The sequence below is a fragment of the Odontesthes bonariensis genome, chromosome 6, assembly GCF_027942865.1.
Source record: "Odontesthes bonariensis isolate fOdoBon6 chromosome 6, fOdoBon6.hap1, whole genome shotgun sequence".
In the NCBI taxonomy this organism is placed as follows: domain Eukaryota; kingdom Metazoa; phylum Chordata; class Actinopteri; order Atheriniformes; family Atherinopsidae; genus Odontesthes; species Odontesthes bonariensis.
In genome coordinates this window covers 21,705,755-21,728,997 of record NC_134511.1, presented here as the reverse complement: position 1 = coordinate 21,728,997, position 23,243 = coordinate 21,705,755, and positions in this window count along the sequence as shown.

Sequence of the window (23,243 nt, the reverse complement as noted above, 5' to 3'; positions counted from 1 at the left end):
TCACATTATAACATGATGTTCTACTCACCCCTGCTTGTTGTTGAACATTTGGAGCTGTTCCGAAGATATTCGCGAGGCGTCTGGCTGCTCTCTTGAGATATTCGGCCATGAAACGGTTTCCTATGGGCAAGCTCATACAGGCACAAACTATGCTGTTTATAATTTATTAATTACTCTACACCAGCACTGATAACGTGGAGGTGCGTCGCTTACTTAAAAAAAAATCCGGGTTACTAATTTTGAATTTTAGCCGAATGAATAAATAGGCAGCAGGTCTGTGGGCTGTCTGTGGCAGAAACACGACGAGGACGTCAGTAACACCCACTTTACGACAAAAAAATCAAAATTACAGTAACCCGGATTTTTTTAAGTAAGCGACGCACCTCCACGTTATCAGTGCTAGTGTACAGTAATTAATAAATTATAAACAGCATAGTTTGTGCCTGTATAAGCTTGCCCATAGGAAACCGTTTCATGGCCGAATATCTCAAGAGAGCAGCCAGACGCCTCGCGAATATCTTCGGAACAGCTCCAAATGACCAACAACAAGCAGGGGTGAGTAGAACATCATGTTATAATGTGAAATCAAGGGCCCAATGTAAAAAAAAACGGTCTTATCCTTTAATCCCTTATCCTACTTTTGTGCAATGGGCCCCAGGCCTGTAATGGGGAAACATCCCTTCCATCCAGTTTGTTAGTAGCCTGAAAGCTCTGTGATAAGTATACATTTAGCTAAAGGATGTGATAAACTGTGACTATTAGGGATGGCCCGTTTGACACGGACGCTTCGGCGCTTGTTTCATCTTCGTGAAGCAGAGTGGTTCGGAACAATGTTCCGGGGCGTGTATCAAATGGCGCTGATCACGTGATTGATGACGTCCAAAGCACCGAATGCATTGTTTGGTTGAACCACGGTTCAGACGTCTCTCATCGTTTGAACACTTGGGCGCGCTATTCTCGAAAAAAGGAGAATGAATCCCAAACGACGTTTCCCAACCAGTTCTGTTGCCCTGTCAGCATTGAATTGAATTCATTGCTCTTTTCCATGGCTTCTGGCAAGAGACGTTCTGTGGCTTGGGATCACTTCATCTTGGTTTCTCCTAATAAGGTGATACTATTGTACAATATACTATTGTGTGATGAAAGATGTTTGCTTGTTTTCGTTTTTCAACTAAATATAAGCTTTATTATTATTATGGGTATGCATGCTAATATAGTTCTCTTCTTAAAATAAGGGGGCAGCACATTTAAGAATCTAAGTTATGTAGGACAATACATTAATTTTGGACTTGTTTATTTAGCGCACATCACAAACAAAGCGCTCACGGCCATTATTACACAGCTGTGTCCCGTGTACCAAACGCCTCTCTGTCTGTGTTCTGACAGAAAGGTGTGTTTATTACGCAAAGTGTCTCTGAATTATTTAAAACAACTAAAGTGTACTATTATTCTTAGCTATTGATGATGTCTTTAACTAGAGTTGATGTGGATGGTGGGTGCCAATGGTCACTTAATTAATAGCTCAGTGATTAACTCAGGGATTTTTGCATCTAAAGGTTATGAGTTTAAATCCAGCATTTTACAAGTTTGCCCTGCGTTTATTTTCTTGATATGCAGAATTTTAGTTTTGTAGTGTCAAGGAAGAAAAAGCTTGATTCTGTGTTGGTGGATATGATTATAATGGATGCGCAACCATTTTCCATTGTGGAAGATAAAGGTTTCAAGGTACGGTGGCTAGTAGTTCTATAGCATTTATAGTATCAATGCATGTTTACCAATGAGTTGTATTTCATTTAATGTCATCATAAGCACACCCCCCCTCTCACTTTATACTTATTATTCACAATGTAACACAAGCACTTCTCATATAAATCACAATTTTTTTTCTTTTACGCTTTTTATTTTGTACATATTAAAGTATAACAAGGACAAAGAGGCTGGTTGAAGCAGATGATACTTGCAGTGCACCACCAGATGTCGCTGTTCTGTTTGGTTTCAAAGCCCCAAAACTTTGGTTCATTTTCTGGCACAATCAGATGAACCCTTTGGAAGCTTCATGAGGCTTCACCGGCCATCCCTAGTGACTATGCTGTCTGGTAATTTAAATATATGTGTAAAGTCACTCACCTATGTCTCCTCTCCAGGGTGCTCGGGCAAAAGAGTCCCTACATTCAGTCTGCAGCATTTGAAGGTTCCAGGACATACCATGTGCTGATTGGTGTAGGGGGGAGTGCACCAGAATCAGTTAGGGGGAGTCTTTTTTTAGATTTAGTACTATGGTTTCGACATGCTAGGAAGTATAATTGATTGATTTTATAATAGAGGGTAAATGTATTTTAAGGTTTTTGTGTGTTGTTGTAATGGGGATGTGTAATGGGAGGAGCAGGAATCCCCTAGGGGTTTGGTTGGTAGAGCCAGAGTAGGATATAAGGCTGCCAGTTGTACCACACATGAGAGAGTTTTTCCTGTTGCTAGTAATGCTGCTAGGACCATAGTGCTCCTGGGCCGCAGTATGTGTCTATGTCAAAGTATGTCTGATGTAAATGTTGGTGAATAAAACACCCGGTTGATTCATCATTACCTCTGCCTGAAGCCTCCTACCTTGCGTATCCAGCCGCTACATGCCCATCCTAACAAACAATCTTCTCTGACGAGTGTAAATGCAGGCCCAGATGTCACTCAGACAAGGCCAAATCCTGTATGGCAGGTGCTAATAAATGTCAGGATGTCATTGTTTAAAAGAAGTGTAGTCATTGTAATGCTCTGGGATTCGCAAGGTCTCAAAGCAGGTGGAGGCTGTGAGGTATCTGCCCTCGATGACTTCTACAGAGGGACTCAGTGGTAGGACCTCCCATCCGGTCCAGAATTTGACCAGGTTGGTCAATTCAGTCGGTGTTGCTGTGGAGTAGATTCAAATGGATGATGATTAGTCATCAGGATAAATAGCCAACTATGGCACCAACAGTTTACATTGAATAGAAGATTAGTCAAACCCTTGAGACAAGTAAACCTACCATTAGCTATGAACTGTCGGAGATAACCTGACATGCGGCATTTGGTTTCCATCGAACAATCCTCATCATCGCTGTTATCCTCAAGAGGCCATTTGATGCGCTGAAGAAGTACCTGCATTGAAAAAATAGCATGAGAAAGACTGATAATTTTTTATTCTATTGCAGACAGTAATAGGTGCCGACCAGGTATGAACCATAATATTTACTATGAATGCAACACTACAAGACCAGAGTAATTAAAATTAACCTCAGCGCTGACATCCCCGCCATGTCTTTAGGAAAATGCAAGGCCACTGTGTCAGGTCTTTGGGTCACCAGTGTCCACATTGGGGTTTCTTTAATACCTTTTCTCAGCTGCTTAATTTGCCTTGTGACACGTCCTATTACCTGTTAGTAGTAATAAGACGGAGAGAATAGAACCCATAAAGTTCCTTAATCTAAAAGCAAGCTTGAACAGTAAAATATAAAAATAATAATTCCATTTTTTTTTAATACCCTTTTTATTGGTGTTTCAGTTATAAGTGTACAAACATTAGAAAAACAAAACTGACAACAAAACATACACAACAAACAACAAACAAAGATCCCACCCCAAACTAACACGAGCGCTGCAATATGTATCTCTACATATATATAAAATATATATATCCATGCATACACATACAAAATCAGCAAGATGACTGGAGACATGTAAGTGAATTGCATGTTTGAAATAAACAAAATGAAACAAAGTAAAAAACAGTCAGCCCTCCTCTTCCAGGGACAGATGATCAGTCAAAGTTTCTGTAAGAAGGAATTCAATGGTTCCCAGATCCTCCAAAACTTGTCTGATTTATGGTTAAGGTCATGAGTCAACTTCTCAAGAGGAATAAGAGTAGAAATCTGTGTTAACCACATGTCGACGGTAGGGACCCGGAGAGTTGACCACCTCAGCAAAATACATTTTTTAGCCAGAAATAAAAGAATTATCAACAAAGACTTGGTCTCTGCGTCAAAGAGAGTGTCTGGGGTATGACTGAGAAGACAGAAAGAGGAATTCAGCAAAAATGTTTTACCAGTGACCTCCTGGATTACGGAGTGTACCCCCTTCCAGAAAGTCTGGATACGGTCACATGACCAAAACAAATGAATAAATGTCCCTTTATGAATTTTACATTTATAACAAAGGTTAGAGGTGCCAGGAAAAATTCTCTGGAGGCGAACGGGTGTGTAATAGGTTCTAAAGAAAAATTTAAAGTTCTGTTCATGTATGGAGATAGAGGTACAGTTAGGGAAAACGCCGCTACAGATCTTGTCCCAGTCAACAGGATTGAACGTCACCTCCAGATCGCGTTCCCATAACAGCTTCAAAGAGTCATAGCTTGGAGAATCAAAATAAAGAAGTGAAACATAAATCTTTGAAATTAGTTTTTTGGGAGACTTAGCCAAAATTATTATGTTTTCCAATTCAGACAATCCCAGGCGAATCTTGCCTGTCCTCAGAAGGGACCCTATAAAATGGCGAATTTGAAGATATTTGTAAAAATCTTTGTGAGGAATATTAAAATCTGCCCTGACTTGCTCAAATGAGTCGGAGTCCAACAGGTCCATAATGTTAGATATGCCCTTAGATGCCCACTCCATCAAACCAATACTCCTAATCTGCACTGGTAGATCTGGATTCAGAGCTAAAGGAGATCGGAAAGAGATGACGGTAGGAATTTTTAAGTGTTTTTTCACATCTCGCCAAACTAGTAATGTGTTATAAACAATTATGTTATTCTTGAGATGATTTAACTGATCTATATTGCTGATAAAAGGAAGGGAAATAAGTTTTCTGGGGTGACAGGATTGGGATTCAAGACCCAACCATAAGGAATCTTTCCTATTCAAAAACCAATCTGACATCATTTTGAGGCCAGGGATAAGCCTCCGAGATCCTTTGGTTTAGTAAGTATAGAGAACTTAACTCTTTGGTGTTTATTATTCCAAATATAGCAAGATATATGGGAATTCAGAGATTTGAAAAATGCAGAAGTCAGATAACACGAGAGATTTTGAAATAAATAATTCAGTCAAGGAAGTACATTCATTTTTATAGTGTTGATTCTCCCAAGGAGAGAAGTTGGTAGGGAGACCCATTTTGTCATATCATTCTTAATCCTTTGAATTAGAGGTGAGTAATTAGTTTCAAACAGATTGTTTAAGTCAGAGGTGACAAAGATACCTAAATATTTAAAACCTATTTTGGATACTCGAAAAGGAGATTGTATAGACATGTCCTGGGGGATATTAAAGGGTGTTGCGACCGACTTCCCCAAGTTGATCTTATAACCCGACAGGGCACTAAATGTGGTTATAGATTTCAAAACTGCCGGAATTGACTTCTCGGGTTTATACAAATATAAAAGAACATCATCTGCAAATAAAGAAATAACATGGTTCTCCCCACCCACCCTAATACCAAGTATATCAGGGTTAGTTCTGATGGCCTTGGCCAAAGGTTCAATGAACAATATAAACAGTAGAGGTGACAGGGGGCACCCCTGTCTGCAACCCCTACGCACCGGGAAGCCATCAGACATCAAGCCGTTTGTATTAACTGTGGCTATTGGGTCTGAATAGAAAGTTTTGATCATATTAATGAAATTAGAACCCAGGCCAAATTTAGCTAACACTAGAAACAGAAAGGACCATTCTACCCGGTCAAAGGCCTTTTCGGCATCAAGAGAGACTATAAGTGCAGGATTTTTATGAGTGTTAAGATACTGAACACTATTAAGAACGCGATGTACATTGTCTGTGCCATATCTTGATTTTACAAACCCCTCCTGATCTGGGTTTATTATTTTCGGAAGAATGTTTTCCAATCTTCGAGCCAATACTTTTGCAATAATTTTGTAGTCCACATTGAGGAGACTAATAGGCCTAAGGACGAACAATCTAAAGGGTTTTTATCTTTTTTTGGAAGTAAACTAATGGAAGCGTATCTCCAGGAGGGGGGAATGCCATCTCTTAAAATACCATTAATGGCGGGCATAAAAATTGGGTGAATCTCTGGCCAGAACTTCTTAAAAAATTCCAGTGGAAACCCATCAGGGCCTGGACATTTCCCATTTGGCTTTAGATTGGATTGCAGCCCAGACCTCCTCTGGTGTGAATGCAACATCTAAGCTAGAATGATCCTCCTCCGCAATGGTAGGTAAAGGAACGCTGTTTAAATATGAAACGATATCAGCCTCGTCAGCTTTATCTGTACTCTACAGGGACTTATAAAAATCACGGAACAAAAACACAAGGAGTTCTAGGAATGTTAAATAATGGATTAATACATAAACGAACCGGAGCATGGTCTGATAAGACAATGGGGTCTATACAACAGGTTTGGACAGAGTGTAAGAAATTTTTGGGAATAAAAAAATAATCTAATCTAGAATACGAATTGTGAGGATGTGAATAAAACGTGTAATCTCTCACTTTAGGATTTAAGTGTCGCCATATATCTATCAATCCAGTATCTGTGCATAAGTTCTTAAGGACGGCAGATGCTCTCGGGTTAGACGTGTTTGCAGAGGAGGATTTATCAAGAGAAGTGCTCATTACACAATTAAAGTCGCCAGCTAAAAAGCCCAGGCCATTGCAGTGTTGGTTAAACATCAAAATCATTTGTGACATAAACTGAGGTGAATCAATATTTGGGGCATAAATGTTGAGAATAGTTATACGTTGTCCGAGAATCAAACCTTTAATCAAAATAAATCTCCCTTCTGAATCCTTTTCTTCATGTTCCAAGATGAAAGGAAGGTTCTTATTTATGAGAATAGCTGTACCTTTTTTATTCTGTGAATGGGAGGAAAAGTAAACTTTGCCTACCCAGTCCCTCTTAAGTTTCAAATGTTCTGTATCAGATAGCCTAGTTTCCTGAAGTAATGCTATATCAGATTTTTGTTTTTTCAGATATGTTAAAATCTTCTTTCTTTTAATTACATGACCCAGTCCCTGAACATTCCAGGTAATAAGTTTAAGTGAACTAGACATGAGAGCCACAAAGCTGGAAAATAATTAAATAACATGTACTAGGTATAAAGGAATTAATCAAAATACAAGCAATTGTTTGAGGAAATAAACCTAGACTCCAGTCATCCAACAAAAGAAAAATGAAACACAAAACATGGAAACAGCAGCGCTTACCCACCCCTATCCTATCCCCAAATGACAGGAAAAAACTACCCCAAAATAAGTCACTGGGTGTACTAAACATAGACCAAGTCCCAGTTTAGCAGGTAGATCACAGTAACAACTAGGACACCCGAAACAGTATCCATACTCCAGGCTAAATAGAAGACACAACTGAGAAACACCCCGGAATAAAGGATTTCCAAGATGTGTTTGGACCACAACAGTAGTGCAAAGTGTTCTTTGAAAACAGATTTTTTTTAAAAATAAATAAATAAAATTAAAAAAAAACATATATGTATATAAATATATACCCCTTTCTCCAAAGTGCTGTGATTGTAACAAGAACATCGTAGCACAAAAAAAGAAGAAAAAAAAAGAAAAAAGGGGGGCTCCACTGCTGTAGAGCATGAAATCACACTGAATATAATACAAAAATAAAAATCAACTAAAATCACCTTATTCCCAAGGGAAAGAGCTACAGGTCGATCAATCAGCACCGTCGGTATTAAACTGTTCTCTCAGAGTCCATGTTGTGGTCACAGAAAAATACACAATGTTCAATGGGGGGTCAGTGTGCATTTAAAGTCAGTCCTTCTCCATTATAACTGGTAACAATGGAGATGCAGAAGAAATTACCTCATTTAAGGGTGTCCAAAAATGCGGCCGCAAACTCAGGGGTGTCAAAAAGACGAATTTGCCCTTCGTGGAGACACCGGAAGCGGGCTGGGTAGGCAAATCCATGGTATTTATTATGACGGAGCCAGCGCTCTCCCCACGGTGTCAAACTCTCGCCGCCTTCGCAGGACCTCTGCCGACAGGTTGGGGTACAACCGCAGCTTGGAGTTACCATAGCGGATGTCGCATTTCTTTATCGCTGCTTTCAGCACAGCCTCTCTTTGTGAGTATTGTAGAAACCGGACCAGGACGCTTCTCGGGGGCTTGCCTGGAGCCGGAGCGGGAGCCAGGGATTGATGGGCGCGTTCAATCTCCAGCGGGGGATAATCGGCGGGCAGGCCGATTAAAGTCGGTAATGTTGTCTGGAGAAAGTCCGCAAGAGAGATGTTGCCCTCCGTTTTCTCTGGAAGGTTGATAATTTTCAGATTTTTACGACGGCCGCGGTTTTCTAAGTCGTCAATTTTCAGCTGCAGCTGCTTCACCGTTTTATCCATGGCGGCTATACAAGTGTCATGGGCACTTTGGGTGTCCTCCGTGGCGGAGACCCTCTCCTTGACCTCTTCCGTGCGCTTCTCCAGGTCCGTCACTCGGTTAGACAGAGCCGACAAAGAGCTCTCCACCGAAGTGACAGAAACTTTGATTTCATTCAGCGCACCGTCAATGATGTCCAGGCGAGCGCCGACTGAATCATCCATGTCGTTCACCCGGGAGGCCACAGACTTTATTTCAGTTAAAATCTGCTCCATGGTTTCTTGATTGGTTAGCGTCGGCTCTGAGAAGTTAGCATCGCCTTGGTTAGCCACACATGGCTCCGCTTGTTGAGCAGTTTTCTTCTTAACGGCGGGACCCGATGATGAAAAAATAGGAAAATCCTTGTCACGTTGCGATATAGGCATCTCTGAGGTATAAATCCACTGTTGGTTTTGGTTTTACAGTGAACCCTCGCAATAATGCGGTTCACCTTTCACGGTCTCGCTGCTTCAAGGATTTGCATTGTGTTCTGCATTCTGATTGGCTAAACAGTCTGTAGCATCCCCGGTTTAATGATGGTCTTACTCTCTCATACTGATGGGTTTTATTTTGATACACTTAACATTTTTCACCTTTTCCACCGTAAGACCTGCAAGGGACAAGAAACATAAAAACGTGACTTTTTTACAAATTCCTTGTGTTATAAACTTTAAACCATTTGAACCATAGTTTAATGAAACTAAATAATGACTTTTTAATAAATGACTGAAATAATTATTAACCATTCCAATTAACATAAGAAATCAGAATTACATAGCAGGCTAAATAAATGCTCTATCGCCCGATCAAAGCGCTACCACTTAGCATCGCGCTAGCTAACATGTGCATCATGCTCATTTTTAAATCCCAACAAAAGGTCAGCAAATATTAAACACAAACCTTGTGCCTCTGTCAACCGGGTTCTGAATATATACAAAATGCCGAAACCCACACTGAGAATGGCATATAATCCAAAAGTTTTCCTTTACTTATATTTCTCTGATTTCCCTTTTCCTTTTTGCCTTTTCCGTTCTTGTGACATCCCTTCAAAATAAAATCCCGGTCATGTCACTAACGTAAAATAAAGATGAACATCGAAATACAATAGATAAACCACACAAAACAACATTATCTACACTCCCACCAAATTATGAGTGCCCCCTTTTTTTTTTTTGCATATGAAATGTAAAGCACAAATAATTTCCAAACTTAGTATGACCCTTAATCTTTCACTCATAAATCTATAAAAAATGTCCATGAACAAGACTTCATACTGTAAAGGATATGATTCTGCTGTGACACAAGTGGTTAAACAGTTTCTAAGAGAAGAATGAGCTTCTGAACTGGACGTTCAACAATGGACGGCTTGCCGGAACACTGTCCCTGCTTCCATGTCTTCTGGTCTCCAAGACGAATCTTTACCTTTCTCACGGGTCCATCTTTACCTGTCATTGTTTCCACAACTTTGGCCAATTTCCACTCATTCCGAGGTAGATCTGTTTTCTCCATGACAATATCGCCGACCTTAAGGTTTCTTTTTGGAGCATGCCAGCGTTGTCTGGTGGCAATGTTAAAGTGGTACTCTCTTTTCCAGCAGCTCCAGAATTGCTCTGCAAGATATTGAACATGGCGCCACCTTTTGCGAGCATACATATCTTCTCTTATGAATCTGCCTGGAGGTGGTGCGGCTGTGACAGTTTTAATGGTGAGCAGATGATTAGGTGTTAAGGGCTCTGGACTATTTGGATCACTCAGATTGTTAACTGTCAATGGACGACTGTTCACAATAGCCATAGCTTCATAAAGGAATGTTCACAGAGAAGCATCGTCTAGCCTGCTTGATGAGAGTGAGAGAGTGCAACGGAGAACATTTCTCACTGTCCTGATCTGTCGTTCCCAAACACCTCCCACATGGCTAGTATGGGGAGTGTTCATGAGAAAATCACATTGTTTCTCTGCTAAAAACGTGGTCAGACGATCAGCATCCACTTGTTTGAGAGCTTCCTTTAGTTCATTCTTTGCTCCCATGAAATTAGTTCCTTGATCAGATCTTATCTGACGCACTTGTGGCAATAAAACAATGCAGTCCGTTAATGAAGGAATCAGTTGACATGTCATCCAACATTTCGATGTGGATGGCTCGACAGCTAAGGCATGTGATAAGGAGACCATATCGTTTTTGCACTTTGCGTCCTTGTTTGGTGAGAAATGGACCGAAACAATCCATTCCACAGTAGGTGAATGGTGGTGATGGATCCACACGCTCTGATGGTAGATCTCCCATCCGCTGTTCCTCTGTGAACCTTCTGAGTTTTCTGCATCGAACACACTGATGAAGGTAAGTTGCCACAGCTCTGTTCATTCCTTGAACCCAATATCCCTGTGTTCTGAGCTCATTAATAGTCATACCTTTGCCTTGATGTTGCACCTTTTCATGACAATGAGCTATTATTGTTCTGGAAATGTGATGATCCTTTGGGATTATCACTGGATGCTTGACTGTGGTAGGGAGAGATGCATTTTTCAGTCTTCCTCCCACCCTGAGGAGTCCATCCTGATCAAGAAAGGCATCCATCTTGTAAAGTTTGCTCTGAGGAGAAAGTTGAGTCTTCTTACTCAGCAACCTTATCTCTTCTGAGTACACTTGTCTCTGTAAGTCTTTTATAATGACACACTGTGCATCCTCTCGTTCTTGTACACTGCTAAGATCTGTTGACTTATCTCCTCTAGCACAACGGATGAGACAAGCTGTCGCTTGAGTGACTTTTGACCATGAAGAAAACTTTGAAAGTCAATCTAGAAGCCTCATTTTCTCTACTGTTTGTATGTTTAGTGTCTGGATCCTTTTGACTTCAGGATCTCCGATTTGCATTTCTGTGATGACATCTACAGCTGGTTGTAGCTCCTTCTTCCATAGAAACTGAGGTCCTGTGAGCCAGTTGGATGTGAGAATCTCATTTGCAGTTGAACCTCTTGACGCAAGGTCTGCAGGGTTCTCATTAGTAGAGACGTATCTCCACTGCTGAGGAGTTGCCTCATTATTGACATATCCCAGAACCACTTTGGAATCGGTCCAGAAATATTCATCAATGTCTGCCAATCCAAGTTCCTCTTTCAAGGTGTTGCTTGCTGCAACTGACACAACGGCAGCTGTCAACTCTAGCCTGGGAATAGTGGTCACCTTAATTGGAGTTACTCTGGATTTTCCCATGATCAGAGTACAATGAACATCTCCACCCTCATTTACATGTCTCAAGTACGAGCACTGGCCATAACCTTGTGTGCTTGCATCTGAGAAGTGATGTAGCTCCCTTTTTACCACTCTTCCAAAGTCAGCAGGCACACAGCAGCGTGGTATGATGATTTTCCCCAAGTTTGGAAGATCATTCGTCCAACGTTCCCATTCTGGTTGAAGTTCACTGGGAAGGGGTTCGTCCCAGCTTGTGCCATGCCTGCACATTTCCTGCAGCACTCTTTTTCCCTTGAGTAGAAAAGGAGATACAAACCCCAGCGGGTCGTACAGGGAGGCAACTGTAGATAGTATGCCACACCGTGTTGCTGGCTGTTCTTTTAGGCAGACATGATATCTGAAAGTGTCAGTCTCAATGTGCCAAAGGATTCCCAAGGCTCTCTCCAGGGTTGAATCATTGAAGACCAGATCAAGAGATGTTGTCTCAGCTGCACGCTCAGTTGGAGGTATACTCTGCAACATTGATTTGTCGTTGCACACAAACTTGTGCAGTCTCAGACCACCCTTAGCACAGAGTTTCTGGGCTTCCTTTGCCAGCTGGATGGCGTTGTTTGCACATGGTACACTGACAACACCATCATCGACATAAAAGTATTTCATTATGAATTGTGAACCTAGAGGAAACAGGCTCTCATTCTCTTTGGCAAGTTGTTTTAGTCCATAGTTGGCACATCCTGGTGATGATGTTGCACCAAAGAGTTGAACTTTCATGCGAAACTCCTGTGGTTCTGCCCCAAGATTGCCATCTTTCCACCACGGGAAACGTAAATAGTCTCTTTGTCAGCTTCATACACATGGAACTGATGAAACATCTTTTCAATGTCACACATCAGGGCGATATGGTGCTGCCTGAATCTGATGAGAACACCAATCAGATTATTCAGCAAGTCTGGTCCTGACAGGAGGTGTTCATTTAGGCTGATTCCTTTGTACCTAGCAGAACAATCAAACACCACGCAAAGTTTCTCAGGTTTTTTGGAGTGGTAAACTCCGTGGTGTGGAATATACCACTTCTCTCCTTCCTTCCCTCCGTCTTGAACTTCCTCTGCTTCACCTTTATCAATTACCTCATTCATGAATTTCACATACTGTTCCTTGTCCTTGTCATCTTTTAGCAATTTCCTTTTAAGATGACTGAGCCGGACCAGGGCTAGTGGCTTATTGTCCGGGAGGCAAGGTCTCTCTTTAAAGGGGAGTGGCATCTCATAATGACCATGCATGTTCTTCTCAATTCCTTCCTTTAGCAAATTCAGGAAGAGGATGTCATCCCGAGACACAGTTTTTCCATCTTTACAGGTGTCTTTGAAGTCGGACTCCAGTACTCTGATTGCATCTGCTGGAGTCACTGGAGGAAGCTCTTTGACAGCAACTCTGTGGCAAATATTTTTGATGTCCGTTAAATCATGGTGTGATGATGTACGACCCACAATACTCCATCCCAGTTCTGTGCGAACTGCATAGGGTTCATTATTTCCTCCGAGCATTACCTGCCTTGGTGCCAGTGCCTTTGAGCAATTATAGCCTATTAAAAGGCCAATTTCACACTCTAGCTGTGGTGGGATTTCATCTGCTATTGCGCTGAGATGACTCCAGTACCTTGCCGTTTCACAGGTAGGAATGTGTTTTCGATTTACTGGTATGCAATCTTTAGTGTAAGCTGGAGGGAGATTAATGAGGACTGTGGAGTTGTAGCCTCTTACTCTGAGACCCTTTCACTATGGATTAATGCATCCTTTGTAACCATTGTTGTTAGCCTTAGCTTCACAGGATGTCTCTCTGTTTGCAAGCTATTGCTAACTTCCTGATCAATGAAGACTGTATCACTTTGAGTGTCCAGCAGTGCATAAACGAGTTTTTCCATACCTGGATTGCTTATCGAAGAAACCCATACTGGCACGATCATGGAGGTGTTAGATGATGGGTCCTCTGTCTCCACATTGAGAGATAGTGTGGTTGCTGCTTCATCTGTGCTGCTCTGATTTGGAACTGACACTGTTTTAACTTTGATGTAGCTGTCATCATGGAGAGACGTAGGATGTTTCCCCTTGCAGCTGTCACATGAGTGTCGATGGCGGCAGTCTTTTGCATTGTGACCTGGCTTCAAACAACCATAGCACAGTTTATTTTCCCTTACATATTTTCTCCGTTCGTACAGGGTTTTGCTTTTAAACTCAGGACGAAAGTGAAGACGGTGATTACTATCTTGACAAAGTACAAACGGGGGTTTAAACCCTGTATTTGTCTGCTCTCGCTTCTCAGTCTCTTTAGCTGTCTGGGTGTTGAAAACACTAATTTCACCCCTTTTTTCTTTCAGATGACGTTTCTCTGAGGTCAACTCTGCTGAGTGGAGAGCATTGAATGAGGTTATGGGGTTACAAGCAATCTCTGCTTCTGTTAACATGAAATCAACAAACTGCTGGAAGTTAGGAAACTCATGTTCACTTTTCATGTTTTGAGTGACCTTTCTGTTCCACTGTGATGCCGCCCAGTCAGGTAGTTTTTTCACCAGTTTCTGATTTTCCTCACAGTCATTCAAAATGTCCAGACCTTTAACATGTGACATGGCTTCTTGACATGAGTTGAGGAAATCAGCAAAGGTTCTTAATCCCTCAGCATCCTTTGTTTGTATTTTTGGCCAGTTCGACAGTTTCTCTCTAAAAGCTCTCTGAATGACAAAAGGCTGACCGTACCTTTGATTGAGATGACTCCATGCATCTTTGTAGGCTTCCTCATCACTTCTATAGAAAATGCCGTCAAGTATTCTCCGAGCTGGACCTCCTACATACCTTCTCAAATAATGTAGTTTGTCAGCTGAAGAAATGTTCCTTTTGTCTATGAGTGATGTGAATGAGGCCTTCCACTCAATGAACTGAATCGGATCGCCGGTGAATACAGGTGGCTCTGGGATTGGGAGCCTGTTCAGGGTCATAGTATCTTGGACTGCTTGAGCCAGGTAAGTAAGATCTGTCTGGGGAGGTGATGTTGTCACTGCAGCGCCAGTGGGTTGGATAGGAGCTGAAAACATAAACGGCTGAGGAAGCACATGTTGTTGTTCTCTGCTGTGCCTGTCAAAGGAACGGACACTATTTTCCTGCATTACTTCCTGGTTATAGGTTACTAGTATAGCTCGTGCAACTTTTACATTCTTCTCTGCCTTTAGTCTTTCCAACTCACGTTTTTGAGCTTCAAGTTCTCTCCTTTGTTGTTCCTCTGTCATGCCATGGACTCATGCCATGTGTTTTATGTTTTAGATCATGTTTGGTTTTTAGATAAGGTCTTTAGTTCTTAGTTTAGATCATGTTTTTGGTTCAGGTCTTGATTAGTTTCATTCACGTCACCTGTTTCCATCAGCTGCACTCATTAGTTCCCCACAGTATTTAAGTTCCCTGTTTTCTTTCAGTCCTGGTGAGATTCTTTTACGTCACCCTCCATGCCACGCCACGCCACGCCACGCCACAAAGCTAAGTCCTTTTTTTCATAGTATGCCAAGTGTTTTGTTTTGTACTTTTTCCACAGTTCAGGTTTTTCTATCCGGCTCAGCCGCGCTTTCCTTTTGATACTTTGTTTTGTTAAATAAATCAAGTTTTGCTTTTGAAAATCCGCATCCGTGTCCTCCCTTAAAAACCCCCATTGACATCCTCTAGCAGTTGTATCCTTTCCTTTTGTTCTTCCTCCTCCAAGAGCACTTCATACTCTGCTTCCTTCGCTGCTAACTCTGCAGCAGCGTCTGCCCTTTTTGCTGCTACACTGGAGCACATGGAGTGATGACTGGAAGCGGAGTGTCCACTTGAGGGTGAGGCCGTAGATCCGTAGATGGAGCGAGCATAGTCTCTGTGAAGCAGTTCACGAAGACATTGTTTTGCTGCTTCACTGTCAAATTCTCCATCAACACCTGCTAACCTCTCATAGGCAATCTTAACAATATCCTTAGTCACTGCTTCACAGGCATCAATGCGACGTCTTGTCTCCGTGGATGGAGGTATGAGATCTCGTATTTCCATATAGACTTTAGTAACATTGTCTCTTTCATTTTCTAGTGTATCTACAATAGCTGCAATTTGGCTCTCAGTAATGTCTGACTTTAACTGCTCTCTTGCCTTACGTGCTTGAACCTTCCATAGTTCATAGAAGTGAATGAGTCCTTTCTCCTTTTTGTGAGCCTCCTCCCTCTGAAATGCTTGCATCTTCTCCGTGGGGTTCTTTGGACGAGCAGAGCGTCGAGGTTCCTGTCTTTCACTGTCCTTAGAAGGGTCCATGTTCTGGTCCATGTCTCTGTCGTCTAGAGATAATTTGTCTGATGCCATTTCTTGAGTGAGTGTCACAACCTTAGGCTATCACATCAGATTCCCTACAGTCATACTTGGGTAGCAGTGTGGTGGAACTGATGAGGTGAAGCTCTTACTGTAGCATCCCCGGTTTAATGATGGTCTTACTCTCTCATACTGATGGGTTTTATTTTGATACACTTAACATTTTTCACCTTTTCCACCGTAAGACCTGCAAGGGACAAGAAACATAAAAACATGACCTTTTTACAAATTCCTTGTGTCATAAACTTTAAACCATTTGAACCATAGTTTAATGAAACTAAATAATGACATTTTAATAAATGACTGAAATAATTATTAACCATTCCAATTAACATAAGAAATCAGAATTACATAGCAGGCTAAATAAAGGCTCTATCGCCCGATCAAAGCGCTAACACTTAGCATCGCGCTAGCTAACATGTGCATCATGCTCATTTTTAAATCCCAACAAAAGGTCAGCAAATATTAAACACAAACCTTGTGCCTCTGTCAACCGGGTGCTGAATATATACAAAATGTCAAAACCCACACTGAGAATGGCATATAATCCAAAAGTTTTCCTTTACTTATATTTCTCTGATTTCCCTTTTCCTTTTTGCCTTTTCCGTTCTTGTGACATCCCTTCAAAATAAAATCCTGGTCATGTCACTAATGTAAAATAAAGATGAACATCGAAATACAATAGATAAACCACACAAAACAAGATTATCTACACAGTCTCTCCGCTTCTTCTCATACCCAGTAATATTGTTGTAATGTTTTAAATACTTGAACGCAGTTTTTCTAGAGAATATAATTGTTTTGTATATGGGATTATCGTCCATCGACTCTTTTGGGCTTTCACATGCGCGAGCCTACAACCAGCCGGTGAGTTACATGCTGTTTACAAAGTTGTTTTGTAACGTCCCCATGCCAGTAATGTGAGAACCATGCATATGGTTTTGATGGTAAGGCTTGTGACTTTATTGTCGGATGGTTTATAAAGTGGTGTGACGTTTCTGCTGTGTGCAAGTTGTTGTTTTACGTGGAAGGGTTAGCTCTTGCCCCTTAGCCACCACGTATTAGCCTCGCAAAACACGCTGTGCGCACAGCGCGATCTCCCCACAGGGAGCACAGATTTGCACCTCTCTGTGTCCTACTATCAGTATTTGACAACCTCTAGCAATGGAAACGCGCTTCAAATGCCCCGGAGTTCCCCTTTAAAGAAATACAACTGCCTCAGATCGAAGCTGACATTGGACTGCTCATTGGAGCAAAAGTGCCAAAAGCTATGGAACCGTGGGAGGTAGTGAACAGCGTTGGTAATGGACCATATGCTATAAGAACCAAGCTTGGCTGGATTGTGAACGGGCCTTTGAGGGAAAGCTGCAGTTGGACAGATAAAAATGGATCTACCAAGATCATGATGAACCACATCTCAGTGGCCAGTTTGGAGAACTTGTGGCTTCGACAATTTCAGATGGATTTCCCAGAGGGAGGAAAACGTGATGAAGTGGAAATGTCTAAAGAGGATCACCAGTTCATGGACATGGTCATGGAGTCCACTAAACTGGCTGACGGCCACTACGTCATATGTTTGCCTGTGAAGAACAGACCGGTCAACATGTCAAATAACCGGATAATGGCTGAGCAGCGAGCACAGAATATAAAGAGGAAATTTGTCAAGAATGACTGCTTTCACAAAGAGTACACAGACTTCATGGATGATATCCTTCAGAAGGGCTATGTCCAATTGTCTGGTGAAGAACTGAAACATGAGGAAGGTAAAGTGTGGTATATTGCACATACTGCTGTACATCACCCTGTGAAGCAGAAACTGAGAGTTGTGTTCGACTGCGCAGCTTCCTATCAGGGAATGTCACTAAATTTTTTTTATGTAGACGACTGCCTCAAGTCTGTTGCTACAGAAGATGAAGCCATAACGATGTGCCAAGACCTCATGAAAATATGTAGCCATGGAGGCTTTTGTCTCAACAAATGGGTGAGCAACAGCCGGAATGTGCTCGACTCCATCCCAAAGTCTGAACTGGTGTAGGAGATGAAAACCTTGAACCTTGATCATAATGAACTTCCTATGGAGAGAGCCCTGGGTATCAATTGGTGTGTGGAGTCCGATACATTTGAGTTTAAAATCACCATCAGGGACCGCCCATTTACAAGAAGGGGACTTCTCTCAGTCGTTGGATCAGTATACGATCCACTGGGCGTGCTAGCACCCATGGTTTTGCCAGCAAAGACCATTCTCCAGGAGTTGTGCAGGTTGAAGATTGGATGGGACGATGACTTACCTGAGCACATCAAAAAGAGGTGGTGCGACTGGTTAGCCAGTCTTCCTGCTTTAGAGCACTTCAGTTTTCCCAGATGTCTGAAGCTTGAAGGTTTTGGAGATTGTGTGTTTGCACAATTGCATCACTTCGACGATGCAAGCGAGTGTGCATATGGATCAGTCAGTTACTTTCTCATGCGGAACACAAATAACAAACTGGATTGTGCATTCTTGATGGGCAAGTCCAGAGTGGCACCTCTCAGGTCGCCCTGCAAGTTGGTGGGAGGCTGAGTCTGGCAGTCATGCCAGTGAACAACAAGCAACCCATCATTCTATCCAGAGACTTTCACATTGCGGATTTGGTTCTTCAACAAATTCATAAAGAAACTGGGCATGGAGGGCGCAACCACATGCTCTCTGAGTTGCATCAGAAGTTTTGGATCACGAGTGCCAACAGGGCTATTAGAAAGATCTGTGGAAGGTGTGTGACATGTCGCCGCTTACATGGTAAATCTGTGATACAACTCATGGCCGACCTCCGACTGCAACGAGTGTTACCAGATGATCCACCCTTCACGAGAGTTGGGGTGGACTACTTCGGACCATTCTAAGTGAAACGGGGGAGAAGCCTCATAAAAAGGTATGGAGTCATATTCACCTGCCTGGCTGTGCGCGCAGTGCATAGTGAGCTCGCCTCCTCATTAGACACGGATTCGTGCATAAACACACTCCTGCGATTTATAGCATGGCGAGGTCAAGAGGAAGAGATTCGCTCAGATAATGGGACAAATTTCATTGGAGCGAGCTGTCTGAACACAAGAACCCTTCCCTCTGCACGTGCCTGCCGTTATCCTTCAAGCACTGGAGCAGGAGCCAGGGTCTTCCCAGGAGTGCTGCTGGATGTGGGTTCCCTGGAACTGACCCCCTTTCCATGAGAGCGGCTAAGCCTTGAGCTGGACATACTGAGGGATGTATGTAGGGGACGAGAAGTTGGCACCATCCAGGATGTTGTGTCCATCCGGCAAACCTTGCAGCCTCAAACCCGCTGCATGCTGTCAGCGGTGGAGAAGCTTATTAAGCTCTGTCTGGCCCTGCCATCCGAGCGCTCTTTCTCAGCCTTGCGCAGGCTCAAAACCTGGCTGCGCAACAGCATGACGCAGGAGAGACTAACACATTTGGCCATTATGAATGCTCACAGTCTACATGATGAGATTAATTTGATTATAGCTATAGTTGGGTTATGCTTCTTATTTGAGCAAGGGTAATTATCCTTGGATATATGGTGGTGAATGAATCGAATCATAGGCACAAAGCATTTCATACCCCGGTACGATAGGTGGCGCTGTATCCATTTCAACTATTGCTAATAGAGCCACTTCCGGTTGACCGCTTCACCACCAACAACAACAACAAACTCGTGCATTCGAGAAAGATGGCGAACGAAGGGCAAGATAAAGCTACTTCCCTCTACATTTCGTTTGTGGTGAGCAAGCTTATTGCACAAACGCGATGCATAATGGCGCATTCTCCATCGCGTTGTTTGTTTCTTTCTGATGGCTGTGACAACAACGCTAATCAGAGCTATAGAGTAATACATCCCGGGGTCTTAATCCGATCGCGAGTAATCCGAGGGGTGTTCCACAAAAGTAGCTAAAGAATGCCAGGCTGTATCAGGAAAGCCTCGCTTAAACTAACACCATCTCCAAATTAAGCCTTAAGTCGTTCCACAAAGACATTTTAGCTGCATCTTAGCGAGGCTAATCCAAGGAAAGCTTACATAGCCTGGCTTTGTGCGGGTGCACGAGGAACGTAAGAAGCCCTGACGAGTGGATGGTAGAAAAACGGAGATGGCAGAAAAGGAGAGCAAGACAAGAGCTGTTATTTTTTCGGCAGCTGAACAAATAATGCTGATGGAGCTGTATGAGGATTTTAAAAGTGTCATCACCAGAAATGGTAATACAGCTGTGATCAATAAAGCGAGGGAAACGGCATGGCAAACAACTGCCGACAGACTAAATGCCTAAGTTATGAAAGTTTCATCCCATTGTCAGTTGTTACACGTTTATTTCACCGTCATGTATTTATGCTGTCCTTTTTGTGTTATAATTTGTTTACATAAAGCATGCTGAATTGTCTCTGTATGAGATGTACTGCACAAATATACTGGCCCTGCTCAGTTTATTAATAACCCCATGATCAACACGCATCATCATACTTTGTGACTATATTATCGTGATTGTGTGACCCACATATTAATTCTTCACTGTTACAGCTCAACAGGAGCAATCTTAACAGCCAAAAGCGTACCTGGCAGCAGGTGAAAGTAAAGTACAGGAACATATTTCAGAGTGGTAAGTAGCCTTTGAAGAAATGTGTTTGTCCAATAAAGAGAGCACCAAACTAGATATGGAATACAAGAAACTGAAAGTAAAAAAGATCAAATCAAATCAAATTTATTTATATAGCACATTTCATGTACAAACAATTCAAAGTGCTTTACATAAAATAAAAGCATTGCAGCAGGGAGTGGAAGAAGCATTAAAATACATAAAAGAATATAAAGAGAAACAAATAAAATAATTTAAATGAATTTAAAAACAAGCAACAGTCTAAATAATTTAAAAGATAGCGTGCAGATTTCATGCATAGACACATGAGAACAGAAATGTTTTTAACCTGGATTTAAAAATGTCTACATTTGGTGAAAGTTTAATCTCCATTGGCAGTTTGTTCCACTTGTTTGCAGCATAACAGCTAAATGCTTATTCTCCATGTTTAGTCTGGACTCTGGACTGGATCAGCTGACCTGAGTCCTTGGATCACGCTAGAGATTATGAAACTGGAGAGGGATGTTAGTATAAATTTAGATAAAGGAGAATTTCGTGGTGTGAACTGTATTTAATTCTGTTTTCTCTCCACAGCTTGAGAAACATGTAATAATAATTAAACAATTCAACACAACTTGAACTCAAACTTGTCATTATTGTATGGTTCATGCAAATTGTTATAAATTTGTTTATACAGATGTTAACCCTGTGTATGTTGATGTATGTAATTATTTTTATGTTCGGATTAGTTTAGTTTATGTAAGCATTTTTTAGCGAGTAATGTTTTGTGTGTGGGTTGTTTTTTTGTTTGTTTGTTTTTTTCTCATGTTATGTTGTTTTATTCTTGTCGTTGTTCATGTATGTTGTTCCTTTTGCTGTACTGTTGAAAAGCAATAAAAAAGTGAATTACAAAAAAAGAAATTTGTTTATACATTTATATTCACAGTGGGGTGCCATGACCTAATGTGTGGAAAGTTATAAATCATCTCTGTTCATTTAGCCTTCTTACACTTGCTCTAACTTAAACTGCTACTGTGTCAATGCTGGATTATGAAAAGAAGTTCTAACTCAAAGGTCATAACAATAAGGATCGAGGGAAATATCTGTCCCTACATAGGTCCCTCACCTGTGTCAGGAGAAACTGAGTCCTTTCAGGCACTGGAACCTGCAGGGACTCAAGCAAGAAAAGACTTGAGCCTGAAATGTTGTCCACAAGACAAAATGTATAAAATATGAAGTATACTATAACATTTAAGATGGCTCTGTCAGAAGTTAGCCATGGTGTCTGAGAACTTTAAGCAATGAACCTGGATTTAATTTGGCCGAAGGTCATTTCTATCCGTGCCCTTGTTGTAGCATGTGCATGGTGGAATGCCCTCTCCGCCCTTGTTCCAGGATCAGGATATGGCGTGAGGAGTTACGGCCAGCATGCATAGCCTCTGTCCCCAAGCAGGACACCATTGAACTCTGCTGCAGAATAAGAGAAATGTTGGATGGATATACATATGTTAAGACTTGGCAATTTGATACAATATGTGCCTTATATGGCTATCTATAATAAAGTATGACGAGCACTTTCAATTCCTTAAGATGACCTCTACACCTGACCTCTCATTAGATTACCAAAATTAAGACTATGCTATATATACCTTGCAGAAGCTAAGCCAATGCTTTAAGCCAGAGGTGTGTTAGATTCGGTTCTTTTAGTAGGAGGCTCAAGAACGGACCGAAGTAATTCAAGTGAAAATGAAGTGTTTATTGGTAGTCACACATCAAAGCATATCAGCGCTGGGCTCAGTGGAACAGAGCTCCCGCAGGAAGTCTGTCAGACTGGCCCTGATTTCCGGTTACAATTCGTATATATGTCTGATAGTTTCCCACGGTGGATCCCTTGTTGATCAAATGTGATTGGATATGCACACTAACCCAAATAATGTGTGTGTGTGAATCTGCCCTTGCTTTCCCAGGCTTTCCTAATTGTTTTGTCTTTCTACTCCTGGCTCACTTTAGGTCATAATGGAAAAGTACTGAGACTTATTTCATTCATAATGTCTAAGAACAAAGCCAATTTTAACAATCCCCCTTTTGAAGTGATTTTATCATTTCAACTAATTCAGTTAAATAACTGAGGTAGGACTGTCATTTTCTGTATTGTGTCACATCTGTATTAGCAGTAGCAAGACTTTAGCAGCCACCCCCCAAACTGCAAGAGCCACTTACCTTTTGAGATGTAGCACAACCAGCTAGGAGACATCTGTCATCCCCCTTTTGATGTGACTTCATGTGTTATTATGTAAGCTTATGTGAAAGCTGTTCATCATTGCAATTAAAGCAGCAAGCAAATCTTCATTGCACAGGCATGTGGAAATAGTAAACATAATTCTAATGCTTAAGCTACACCTTCAAATCAGGACTATTCCATCATTTTACTCGGAACAGAAACTCTTTCCGAGAGGGTTAAGACCTTCATAAGTCACTGATTATAACTCTGCAAATGAGCACATTTAGAAAATAGATTATATGTAAATAATAATTTGCTATATGTATTGTGTGTATGTGGCCCCGAACCCATCCTCCGTGTGGACTCTTTGTTCATTATTGCCTAAAACCTTATGTGGCTAGCAAGGCCTTGCTTCCCCATAAGTACCATAACAACACAATACTGATTAATCCAAAAAATTCACATCATTTCCATACTACTGACACTCAAACATTGCATACGGCCATTAACAT